Here is a 12,833-nt window from a genome sequence, read left to right on the forward strand (position 1 = left end):
TCCAACCATATTCACTATGAAAAGGGCCATATACCAAAGTAAAGTTTTGCAAAGAAAAAAGCTTTTGTTGGACACCATATTCATATATCTCCTCAGAAGTGATTCTAACAAAACTTCTGTACTATTCTGTATCTCTGGTAACTCAATTGACAATGATATGTACCATATCTTTAAGACTGTCCACATCCTGTATGATTAGTGCTGCGCCACAGAACACCAGATTGTCACACAAGCTGAATGTTAGCAAGGAGGGTTAAAGCTAAATATGTCCATTTGAAGATTTAAACCACTGTGGAATGAACTGTTGTAATTTTTTCCTTCTACCACTTACTTGATTTATAAGGCTTTGTATCTGTTTGTATCAATACCTGCAAAATTAGCAAGAAATACAAAATAACTACATAAGCCTTGATTTAAAAAAAAAAAAGATTCATTTCAAATTTCCCACTATTTCTAATAAGAGATTGAATAGATTGAGTGCTAATTCTTTCATGTTATTTAAAATCCATGTAAGAGATTTATATTTAATCAAATGAAACTATCTTTTTATAAAAATGTAGAAAGCATAAGAAAAGTTCTAAATTAAGCCTAAAGAAAACACAAGAGAACTTTAGTAATGCTCAGTAATGTCTGAGAAATTCATTACAGATCCCCAAATTTTATGAATTGGGAAGTAAACATGACTGGAGAAAAAGGTTATGCCATCATAAAAAATATGCTTCACTTATTCAGAAAAACGTAGCTGTATTTTAATTGACTCCACAGAAACTCTAGATGTACAGCACTAGTGAATGTCCTCTGGTATGTTCTGTAAAATTAATGAAGCCTCATTTGAAGAGCTTACAAAGCTATTTCAGGATCATGGCTGGGAAGTGGGGTCAGATTGATGGAGTTTAGGACAGTATTATCAGAGCTGTTGTTTAGGAAGGAAAATTAGATTGTGAAGTGTGGAATTAATAGCAACTTCTTATAAAGAAAAATATTTCAATATTAATTTTGAATTAAAAAAAGTAACACTTTGTAGAAAATTATTTTGGTTTCAGGTTACCGGCTACTACAGAACATTAAAGTTTTTGCAACTTCTTTTAGGGTTTTTTGCATGTATTCTTTTAGGTACCCTAGCACTGAAAATCCCCAATGACGTTGTACCACGGTGCTAAGCAGTATTACAGAAAAAATAAAGTTGTCTGGCCAAAGAGCTGTCCCCAATTATGAGTGAACCATAATGTGAGAAATGGCACATATAACCCAGAGACATTGAACAGCTGTCAATAACTAGCCACGTTCATACCCCCTGCTTGAGCAATGCTCTGAACAATGCACTTTTGGTCCATAGGTGAGACTAATATGCTACCCAAATCCAAACAACAGTATCAGAATGTAACTCCTTCTCAGTTATTTACTTTTCTACATACCATGTACATTTGGCCAACAGGATTTAATAGCATCATGCCTCATTAACTAATCCTACCAAGAACATTTCACCCAAACAAAGAACTTTCCCTTAAAATTGCTAACAGGACCACAAGTAAAATACGCAGTCCTAGGGCTCTTCTTGCAAGTCACATACGTAGTGTGAAACAGCATCTGGAATAGCAAATACTGTGAATGACATAAATTCAAGCCTTTGTTCTCAAGTTAGAAGAAAATTTATTTAAATGATCAGAATGGAAAACTGAGAGTCAGACCTCTTCAAAAGGCAGAATTTACTGGACAGTAATTATACCTCTGACTGAACTTGGGCTTTCATCTCTATATTGGATTCAGTAGTTAACTCCTGAAGTGCATAAATTAAATGAACGCTTGCAAAATGCATAGAGATTCTCAGATAAAAGATTGTATCAAAATACCGAATAGCGCTGAGCATAAATACAGTCTTCAAAAGTAATCATATTAATTTATAAGGATGTCTCATTCCAATCAATAGCTTGTCAGGCTGGATAATGTGACAGTTGACGGTCACACAACATAATGATGATTTTTTTCATTGATAGCTCTAATGTAAATGAGAGCCATAAACATACATTTGTTTTGAAATTTTTGTTAACTAGAGTCAAAAAGTCTACAAAAGAAAATAATACCTAGTCCTTAACATTGTCCATTTACACAACTGATTGATTCATCTTGTTTATTATCTCAGTGTCTTCACCACAAAGAAGTTCAGGGATCCCTGACACTTCACAAAGCTCTTCAGAGAAGTACAGTTCCTACTTCAAAGAAATTCTCATTTAATTTAAAACAAAGAGTAGTATCATGTAAAAACCTCTTGGCTAGTCACAAATCGCAGCACTGAAGGGCCACATTATCCAAGGACATCACTAAAGTAGAAAGCATTCTGTCTTGAGCAAAGGAGAATGTAAGGAAGCCTCTATAAAGAACATGTGTTATCAAGTCACCAGCCCTGGATGATGTACACAAAACAGTCTTTAAAACAACTCATTGGAAATTTCCTACTTATAATAGTTCTCAAATTTCTGAAAACTCTGGAAACTCCAGAGCATTGGATGACTGCTAAGTTTATTCTGTGCTACTAAAAGGTGAAGACAGACAACCAAGGGTCTGTACATAAGTTATCCTGACATCAGTCCCAAATAAAATAGTGGCACAATAAATCCAGATTCTTCCTACAAAATACTGGCTAGCAATATAATTAATATCTGATAGCATTTTACGGAACATAGATGTTAAACGAAGTTTGACAGGGTTATGTTTGATAGAGGCAACTATGCTGAAACTCTATATTGGGTTTCCTTCAAGGTATTTGATTTATTTTATGACATCATGATTCCAAAGCTTACATTATACAGAATTAACGGGAAACACACCAGGAGGATTAAAAATAGTATCACTAAGAAAAATAAAAGAGGAAGACAGGGTACTCCTACCAAGCGATCTGTCTCACCTGGTTAACTGGTCATTATTGTTGATGGGAGACTGGAACTGAAGAGCAGTGATGGAAAGAAAAGCTTATGGGCTTATACAGATAAATACTGTACTATGTGTTCTCAATGCAATACCATGGCAAAAAGAGTTGATGCAATTCTTCATCATAAGGGGATCACAAGTAAAAGTCCTAGGGTGAACTTGCCTCTGCTCACTCCACTGGTGAGATTGACACTACTGTAAAATGTCCAGTTCCTGGAATGCACACTGTGAGAATGGGAAATGAGTAAAGATGAATGTTAAGAAATTGTCAGTGTAACTCTGGATCAGAAGACAAACATAAAAATGCAAGGTTGGAATGGCTACAATTATTCAGGTTAACAAAGAGAAAGTTCAAAGACATCTAGGTCATATATACATAGTTAGGGAAAAGTTGAGGACAGGTATGGAGGTTGGGATGTATGGAAGAGGTCAGCAAAGGAGATGACAGAATCAGCACCCTGGGACAGTTTTTGTTAACGATATGCTTTAGATCTTTAAGTCAAGATTTAGTTTAGTCTGAATGTGGGTAAAAGGGTTGAGTTTGGATGGCTGTTGCGATCTCTTCTGGCCTGGAATCTGTGCATTTAACTCCCTCTATTGATTTTCTCATCCCCTTCTGCAATGAATCTTTGGGAATACAGGACTGTCTGCACAATATAACTCATGTTTGTAGCTCTGTACTAAGACAATTTTAATAAAAATCTCAAAGCTTGGGTTTTTTTAGTTGACTCCCTGTGGGATCAAGGGATATTTATTTTTCCTTCTGATGCATAATTTGTGTCCTGTTTGTGCCTTGTACTCCACTTTCCTACAAATGATCAAATATTGATCTCAGCTGCAGATGGGATACTGGGGTTGGTTAGTGCTTCAGATTCGTTTAGAGAATCAGTTGGGGTGTATGCCTGCTATGATGCTCAAAGGCACAGCATGCAAATTCCACAAATCTCAGAAGACAAATATCTCCCAGGTGGACAAAATGGACTACAGCTCTTTCTTCCCTGCCCTGCCTTACCCTGCAGAAGGTGGTTTAGTTCACCTGCTGAGATGGTTCTGGTACGGCTTACCAAATTAATTGCTCAATTGCAGGGGGTTGAACAAAGAGTGCCATAAATATCTTTCTTGTTCTCTGTCTTGCATATTTAAGGTCTCTCATCAGAACTGCAGTGTCTAGTTGTCCTGGTTCTAGGTGGGATAGAGTTAATTTTCTTTCTAGTAGCTGGTATAGCGCTATGTTTTGGATTCAGTATGAGAAGAATGTTGATAACACACTGATGTTTTCAGTTGTTGCTAAGTAGTATTTATAATAAGTCAAGGATTTTTCAGCTACTCATGCCCAGCCAGCAAGAAGGCTGGCGGGGCACAAGAAGTTGAGAGGGGACACAGTGACCCAAACTGGCCAAAGGGATATTCCATACCATGTGACATCATGCCCAGTATATAAACTGGGGGGAGTTGGCCAGGGAGGGGGGGATCACTGCTCAGGAACTAACTGGGCATTGGTCAGCGAGTGGTGAGCAATTGCATTGTGCATCATTGTTTTGTATATTCCCATCCTTTTATTATTATTGTCATTTTATTATTATTATCATTATTAGTTTCTCCCTTTCTGTTCCATTAAACTGTTCTTATCTCAACCCACAAGTTTTATCTTTTTTCTTTTCCGATTCTCTCCCCCATCGCACTGGGTAGGGGGGAAGTGAGTGAGCGGCTGCGTGGTGCTTAGCTGCTGGCTGGGGTTAAACCATGACACTAGTTTAATTAAATTCATTGGGTTTATTAGAAGACAAACTTAATGTCTGTCTGAATAAGGTAACAAACTTGGTGATTTAGCAGTCACTCTGATGACAGACAGAAAAAGGTATGGTAGGCTCAGCTGTTATTGTAGATAACTATCTTTGGGAAGAATTTATTCTGTGTTGATTTTGAGCTTATTTCTAAAGATGACTCTGAGGGAGGCTGCACAGTGGACATACAGCTCTGTAGACTAAACCTGCTGCTGAACAGGTTCTCTACAACTTATTTGGCTTCCACAAAGAACCCAACATCAAATAAAATGTTACATGAAAACAAACTCTAAAAACAAAATTATTCTGTGATTATCACAGCATGATAACTTCATCTGAGTCAGCAACATAAATATTACAATCTCTCACAGAATTATATTAGCTGCAGAACCAACAATAATTTATCATTATGAGGCTAAGTGTCCAAATTCTTATGCTATTATATGTTTTTAAAAGTAAATCTTTTCATCATGTGCTTTATCTCTAGGCAAAGAACGTGGAACACATGTTCTGCTGAAATGATTAATCCATACAATTTAAATCATAGTTTGGATGTATATATCAATCATAAATATAACCCTCAGTGATGCAACTATTACGTAAATATGGCATCATCATAATCTCAGGTGTTTTTAAAATGAAAGCAGCATTTCATATAAATAATTTCACTAAGACTACTGTTCCTGGTTTAGGTTCAACACTGGTAAAGGTTCTGCTCAAGATCAGGATATGTGTTGTTGGTAGGAGATGCAGCTCTATACTGTGCCTGGCCTAAGATATATATTGTTCCAGGGAATGTCAAAGTACAGGCAAAATATCATAAAATGCAAAGAAATCGATGCAAAACTTTTCGTATTTGACAAGCAGCTTGACCCCCATCAATTCTGCAGTAGCTTCTTTACCCTCATTTATTGAATTTGCCCTCATTTATTGAATTGACAACACTCTGCCATGTCCTAAATGCTACAGAATTCATTTGCAGCACTCAGTGTTCCAACTAGCTTCACATGGCACCATACATGGTCACATTATCTAAAAAATTCAGGCCCTTTTAAATTCTAATGAAAAATTATGTATTATTTGGGGGAAAAAATGGACTAACTCCCATCCTTAATTACATCACCATCACTGAAAATCAAGCCCTGAATTCTGCTAGTGTAAGAATTTGGCCCAGGGTCTATACGGCCTTTAACGATTTAGCTTTCTGAAAGCAGGACAGTGAATGTTGGTTTATTTGATGAGTATAAACTCTGATTTCACATGTCACTGAAATTAAGCAATTCATCCTGTAACTTAAATTACACAGACTGGGTTGAAAGGGCAAGTTACCATATACTTTGAAGCAAACCTAAATTGTGACTAAACTTCCATATCCCAAACACTTAAAAACTTGCTATTGTTTAGAGCCAGTATTATCTTCACTCAAAATCACTGTACTTGTAAGCAATGCTATTAGAAGTGGTATCTAGACTGCAATTCCTTTGCCAAATAAATCATCTAATTATTTCAAACAACTGTTGTACAACGTTAGTCTACTGCGCTGTTTGTTTATTCTCTTTCACTAGTGTTCCCCAAATGAACATTAATTGTTCTTTCACCAACTTGAAAAACAAGATTTACTTACAGAGAGCCATTGCACCTTACTTCACAAGGATACAATTAATATTAAGTAGGGCAACTATTTCCTCAGAAATCAACCTTTTCCTTGTTTACAGATGCACAAGTCTGTTGTATTAGAAACTTTATTACACACCATCAGTTTCCTGCTCCAAAGAATTAGAATAGACGATACAAAAGGTAATAGATAAAGAGATACACAAAGAGCTGAAGTGATTTGCTGCAGGTCACACAGCCCATCAATAGCACAGTGAGGAACTTAAGTCTCTTGATTTTTAATCCAGTGCCCTATTCACTTTCACCTCAGTATTGATCCAACTATTTAGTACCTGGAAGTTTTCTTTTGTTGGGGGTATCTGCATATTCAGACCTGTACATGACACAAAAAAACTCCAAGCTACTTATCACGTAATTATTTTTTTCTCCCACGGAGTCACTCCAAGAGACTCCCTGTGTGCCTTAAACTGTTGATACACTTATTAACTGCCTATTTCAGCTGTAAGAGTCAAGAGAAAACTAGTCATGTCCTACATGTAATGAACAAGGGTGATGTGAAATGTTTTGCCATTTCTGTAGGTCTCTAAATCTGGTATATATTACAAGAGATCACAGAACAATAGAGATATGAGACATGACCAGTCAACTAAGTACTAAGAGTCATCAGCGTTGTACTTGGAAAGATCCAACAGCTTCAGGAACGGGTGAGGTTTCCCTGATAAAGCATAAAAGCAGGAACCCTGGCCTTCATGGACTCTGAGAATTTATGAAAACTTAAAGAGGCAGTTTAGGCTCACTAAAGCCACCGGAGTTAGGAGATTCCTCAATCTGAGCCTCCAAAATTCTGTGCATGTTTCATCTTAGTCATGCAAGAATTGTGTTGCTACCAGTGGGTTTATTTTATTGAATATTATTCTATTCTATTTATAGAGTTTTTAAGCTGTGAATTTTAACCTGTGAATAGACACTGTGTTTTTCCTCTAGCCTTTAACAATCATCATAGCAATCCAAGCTTATTGTAAAACTAAAAGCTGCCTAGCTTGTAAATCAACATGGCCACCATGTTCACTAAGATTAAATTGAATAATCTCTGCAGATGCTAATAGCAACAAGGATTAACAGAATCAATAGTACTCCTTTGGGGGAAAAAAAAAATCCTACTAAATTCACAGTACTGTTAATGTAAATTTTGTTTGGCAAACAAAAGTACTTTGGTAGAATATTTGTTAGATTTGGATTATTTGTTGATAATAAGGTTTATTTCATGGTAACTCCTGAGATAAACTTGAGTGGATCCATCAATTTCAATGGAGACAAGCCAAGTCCAACTTGCTAGGACCTGGCTCAATACTGTTTTAGAATTTACTAATACTGATATTGAATAGTTTGAAGAAAAAACTGATTTATAAAGAAGGTACACAGAGCATAGACAGCTAATTGCTGGCTAATTTGTACATAGCACTGTAAATCTTAGCCTAGCCGAGTTGCCTAAAGAAGTCCAGAAGTACTAGGCACTAACATTCTTTAAGTATTCACATCCTAACCTCCCCTCACTTATAAATGATGAGCGTTACAGAAATCTGATGGGCTTTTGTCCCCTTTGTTTTCTCTGTTCTCATGATAATACAGAACAGGGACCCAAATCTGGGGCTTTTTGCTATCCAGTGAGTACCATAGCAAGAGGAACACATACATCCTCCCATCCCTCTACCAGAGCGTGCCTTTCGCTCAGCCGGAGGTGGCCCAGCTGATGAGCCCTGGGGCTCCTGTTCGAGGGCAGGGTGCAAGGAATTTGCTGGCGATACAGCAGCATCAGTACTCAGGCAGTTAGAAACCACCAGATATTAAGGCAATCTATCAAACAGTCTTGAGAGCGTAACTAGCATCAAAAAAGTGAAGGAAAGACGAGAGACATCCAAGCAATGCTGAAAATCTGCTCCACAATATCTAGAAATAGGACGCCTCAGGGCAGTCTTCTGAAATTATTGATAGTGTTAACCTGAAGACTGTAAATGCTTGTTTCCCCATTGAAAATATTTACTAAGTTTGGGGTTGTTTAAATAAAATTCTGCTTTGCCCCACAAACAGCAGCATTAGTAAGTCAGAGTCCTCCTTTTCCTTATATTTTACATTTTTTTAAAAAAAACAAACATAGAAGGTTGATACTTTGCTGTCAACACATATGTCAATCAGCCTCTGCTGTACACAGTATTATTAGACCTGCAGATGGCATTTCATTAAATTGATTATAGAAAATGTCATGCTAATTAAAATAGAGAATGCTTTCTGATTTAATGAACAGGAGGTGCTAGACAAATCTTTGTCTAATTAAGTGTTTGCTGATTAAATAAAAGTCATTTATAAAGATATTACAGATACAGACCAAATTTCAATATGTCAGATAAGTCACGTGTCAGCTGAGCAAGATTTCCACTGCTTTTCTAAAAGTTTAGGCTCTTCTTAGTAGTGCTTTCAAGGAAACATTTATTCTGCACAAGTTGCAGAATTGCATTGCACACTGCAATGTAAAACTGTGACTCTTCCAGATAATCCTTCATTATATAGAAGATTCCCTATTCAAAACAGCTTGCAAAGTTGTAGACACAGGTAATTCCTGTACTTTCTGACTTCTACAGTTCTTCTACTTCCCTTTCCCTTCTATGCCCAACACAAACTAACCAAAAACCGGGTGGAGATCTTATGGCACAGTAGCTACAGAAATGGAAGCAACACAGTCAGAGAGGCATCCCACCAGACACAAGCAAATTTGCTCTGCTGAGAAGGTAGATTTCTCAGTTATTACACAGAGCTATCTTAATGTGAAGATAGAGCCCAAGAGACCCAATCTCGACTGTTATGCTGATATTGATGGATTGATCAGCCTAATCAAGAACAACCTGGATATTTTTTTTTAATTATGTTTATTGCATTTTGTATATTTGTGCAGAAAGGGGTAACTAGCACAAACTGTGAGTGCAGGCATTTGCACAGAACCTATCCTACTTTCTTCAATTCCAGAATAAAGTGACCAGGCACACTGGATTGGCCTGAAAAATTCAAATCTCCATCCATAATCAATATATCTTCCTCTCTTTCTAATCTTGTTGTTGGATATCAGATCAAGTCATGCTCAACTCGTGCCGATTTTCAGTGGTCCCGATTACTTCAGTGTATCAGTGTATGAAAATCTTCAACTTTTCTCAACAGTCACTATTCATTTATAAAAACGCAGATTTCATCCCTATCATGCAATTGCATAGGATCGTGCATCATTATTACAACTGCTGATATCCCCATGCCAGCACTTCAGACTGGACAGAGGAAGTAGACAGCTCTTGACTATTAACAAATCCACTGGGGGGTTGATTTACAAGAAAAAAAATACAATAGTGAAATATACAGTGCAGTTAAACCAAGCCTTCTTGAGTTTGTAACTGAAGCAGGTGAGGAAATATTCACTGCAGAGCTGTGGGAGACAGTAAAGTGGACAGTGACCATCATCCACAGGTAGTGATGCCTGTAACAAGCTCAGCTGGAAGAACATGACTGTCTGCTGCCCAAGCAAGTCACTTCTGTACATGTTGAAAAGATGTAAACACAAGGGAAGGAGCTGAATTACTTCATAAAGACAACAAAGATATAGCTACATAGATTGAAATGCATGTAATCACGGAGAATGTAGCTGAATAAAGTTCCAGTGACTGCACTGGGGCTCTATCCAGACACGCTCTGGAATCCAGGTGCGCTGTCAGCTTAGTTTTCACAGCAAAACTAAACCATCACACCCAGGTTTTGAAAGATACATTCCTCTTTTATGTACTGCCATGATAACACAAAGCTGTTCTAATTTAGAAATTTCCAAGTTTTTCCTTCGGTTTTACCAGTTTATTAACTGGTAACTTAAACTGCAACCCCTTGAGGGCTTTGGTCCTGCCATTCATGGCAGACAGCAGAAATAGCTTGCTGGAGCTATTTCTTCTCCAGTCTTCCTGGATGGAGAAATTTTCCTGCAGTTTTCTACTCCCCTGGAACTCTGCTTGGGAGTGAGCATAGAACCTCTACATAGATCTGCTCACTCAGACTTCCCAAATTGAGGCTGCCCCAGCAGGGTCTGTCTCATTTTCTCCGTTTAAAGAGAAGACTCAGAACAACACAGCTACAGCTGAGCTACAGCTTTCTGAAATGGTCAATACACCATGTGACAGCAAGATGGTAACTTACATCGTTGAAGAAGCTGTCTTGTCTAACAATTACAAAAAGTTGAAAGAAAATAGGAGTTATGCCATAATTACTCTCCTATCAGAAGTAGTAAGTCTCCTTCACTTTTAGAACACAACTGGACAAAGCACTACAAAGCAAATGAATAAAAATAAATGAAAATGCGAAGATCTAAGTGTGAACTAGCATAAATGGGAGGCAGTTCTCTAACCCAAAGAGCAATCAGTTGATGGACTAAAGCAGAAGATTTTACTATTTCTGCCATTCCTCCTCACACTTTCCCCATTCCGCTTTTTTTAATGCAGAAATCTCCATCTGTATTTCTGTCATTACTAGGAGGAGATGTTAGGGATATTAATTTCCCCCCCCTAGAGCAAAGCACTAAACATGATTTCATGGTGTTAAAAGCTAAGGATAATAGACTTGAGTCTATTAGTCCATTCCAATTTGTTTGAAATGCAATTAACAGTAAATCAGCACGAAGAGAAAGAGGAGGGGAAGGGGCAGTATTCACAGCAGACAGAGAGCTTTCCTAATAGGCTACATCACTGCTCATGTGCCATGCAGCTCTAGTAAGGTCCACCAGATTATTACTCCTGGGTACCTTCCGGTACCTACATTTTTACCTAGCTGTCCTCTCTGTAAAAAAAAAATATATATATATATATAGGGACTTCACATTAGAAGACGTACTGTACTTAAGGTGCTAAAAAATTTAAAGAAGAAGAGTAGGGAAAGTTATACCAGCACTTTGGTTTTCTCACTCCCCATTGCGCAGTGATGGTGAAACATCACACATTGTTGTAGATGTAATTTTGCCAGCCCAGAACATTCCACCTCTTCCTAAATTTCCCCCAAAACTGCTCAGCTTTCCCAACTACATGGAAACATTTTTGGTTAGGAATAAAAAAAATAATCTCTGGTTGCTTTCTTGCATTGCACCAAGGACCATTACTGAGCCAGCTTAGCAATGGACTCAGCCAGCTGTTGCCCAAATAATGTACATGTCCCTGTACTATTGAGAAAATTAGGGAACAAATTATCAGTCTCAGTCACACATCCTACCCCAGCCTCTTCCCCAGAGAGATAATAAGGTATCTCAATAGAGCAGCACTTCTCTGACGGCCTCAAGAGTTGACCTTTCTGCTGAGACTGTCAAGACGACAAGCCAGACAGGACACGGACAGCTCTGCTCTGGAGTGGGCAGCGTGGCCCAGGCTGGATTTCACACAGATTACTGAATTGGCAAGGCTACACTTATCTAAGATACAGTGATTTCAAGGAAGTTAGATTTATATGCTTCTCTACACTTATATAATTACAATTCTCAGAAAAACCTGGGTATTTCAACCTTCAATAGAAATGTGAGCTTCCTGTGCCTTTCAAACACTCCTGAGACCCCACCACCGTTCCTACTTCTGTGGTGCTCTAGATGCAACTGGCATTTCATAGCCAAGCCCAACAAGTGAGAAAATTAAAATTCAATGGCTATGTACATATCACAGTAAAAGAGCAGTCTCTGGAGCAGCCGTAGGGCTGCAGTTTGCTCACCCCCTTTTGTCCACATGAAGGTGTCTCAGCAAGCTGGTTCAGCCAGAGCTGATGGCTCAATGCCTGCCATCAGGCTCAGGCTGTGGGCTTGCAGTGAAAAGACTGCAAGTATAATATCGAAGTGGCCTCAGGGCTGTCCTTAACAAGCTGTGTAATGTAGCTCTTGAGAATCTGGCACTCCCAGCAGAGCACGTCAAAGGCAAACGAGGTCATGGCATAGGATTTCCGGGTTTACGCTAACAATGTTGATGCTTATTATTTACCACTTTCCAGCTAATTTCTGTAGTATGTGGAAATTGTGCTAAATCCAGTACAGGCTCTAGTAAACTTCTTCTTGAAGAAATTATAATCAAAATAGAGGATACAGAGCACGTGATTATGCAATGTAACATCTAAACCCCAAGTGAGAGCAAGGACAGTCTGGAGTCAGATTATTTGCTACTGAAAAAACTTGCAGATTGTTTTGTGGAAAATAAATATTCACAGGCACTTGAAAGGTGAAATAAATATATGTATACTATCAAATTAGTTTTACCCAGATCTTATCATATGTTTCAGTCAGGATGGGACCACCTTCTACAAATGTATCCTAACTCTCCAACTTCAGTCAGTGGAATCAGAGGACAACATACTATGTCCCAAAAGAAAATACGCATATCGATCCCATTAAATACCAATTTTCAGAGTATGAAAGTGGCAAATAACATTCCCATTCAGTGCTCCATTTTCCTTAATTTTTAA

At 37.9% G+C, this 12,833-nt stretch overlaps 1 protein-coding gene and 1 long non-coding RNA gene across 3 annotated transcripts in view; one reads left to right on the plus strand and one right to left on the minus strand.

Moving 5' to 3' along the window:
* The window catches only part of DPP10 (dipeptidyl peptidase like 10), a 564,677-nt gene that overhangs the window by 154,522 nt on the left and 397,322 nt on the right, over positions 1-12,833 (minus strand). The window lies entirely within an intron of this gene.
* The window catches only part of LOC128144073 (uncharacterized), a 48,176-nt gene that overhangs the window by 25,719 nt on the left and 9,624 nt on the right, over positions 1-12,833 (plus strand). The window contains exons 3-4 of the long non-coding RNA XR_008235969.1: positions 5,197-5,308; positions 6,903-7,027. This is a non-coding gene — a long non-coding RNA (uncharacterized LOC128144073). The remainder of the gene's footprint in view (positions 1-5,196; positions 5,309-6,902; positions 7,028-12,833) is intronic.

The sequence above is a fragment of the Harpia harpyja genome, chromosome 7, assembly GCF_026419915.1.
Source record: "Harpia harpyja isolate bHarHar1 chromosome 7, bHarHar1 primary haplotype, whole genome shotgun sequence".
Taxonomy (NCBI): domain Eukaryota; kingdom Metazoa; phylum Chordata; class Aves; order Accipitriformes; family Accipitridae; genus Harpia; species Harpia harpyja.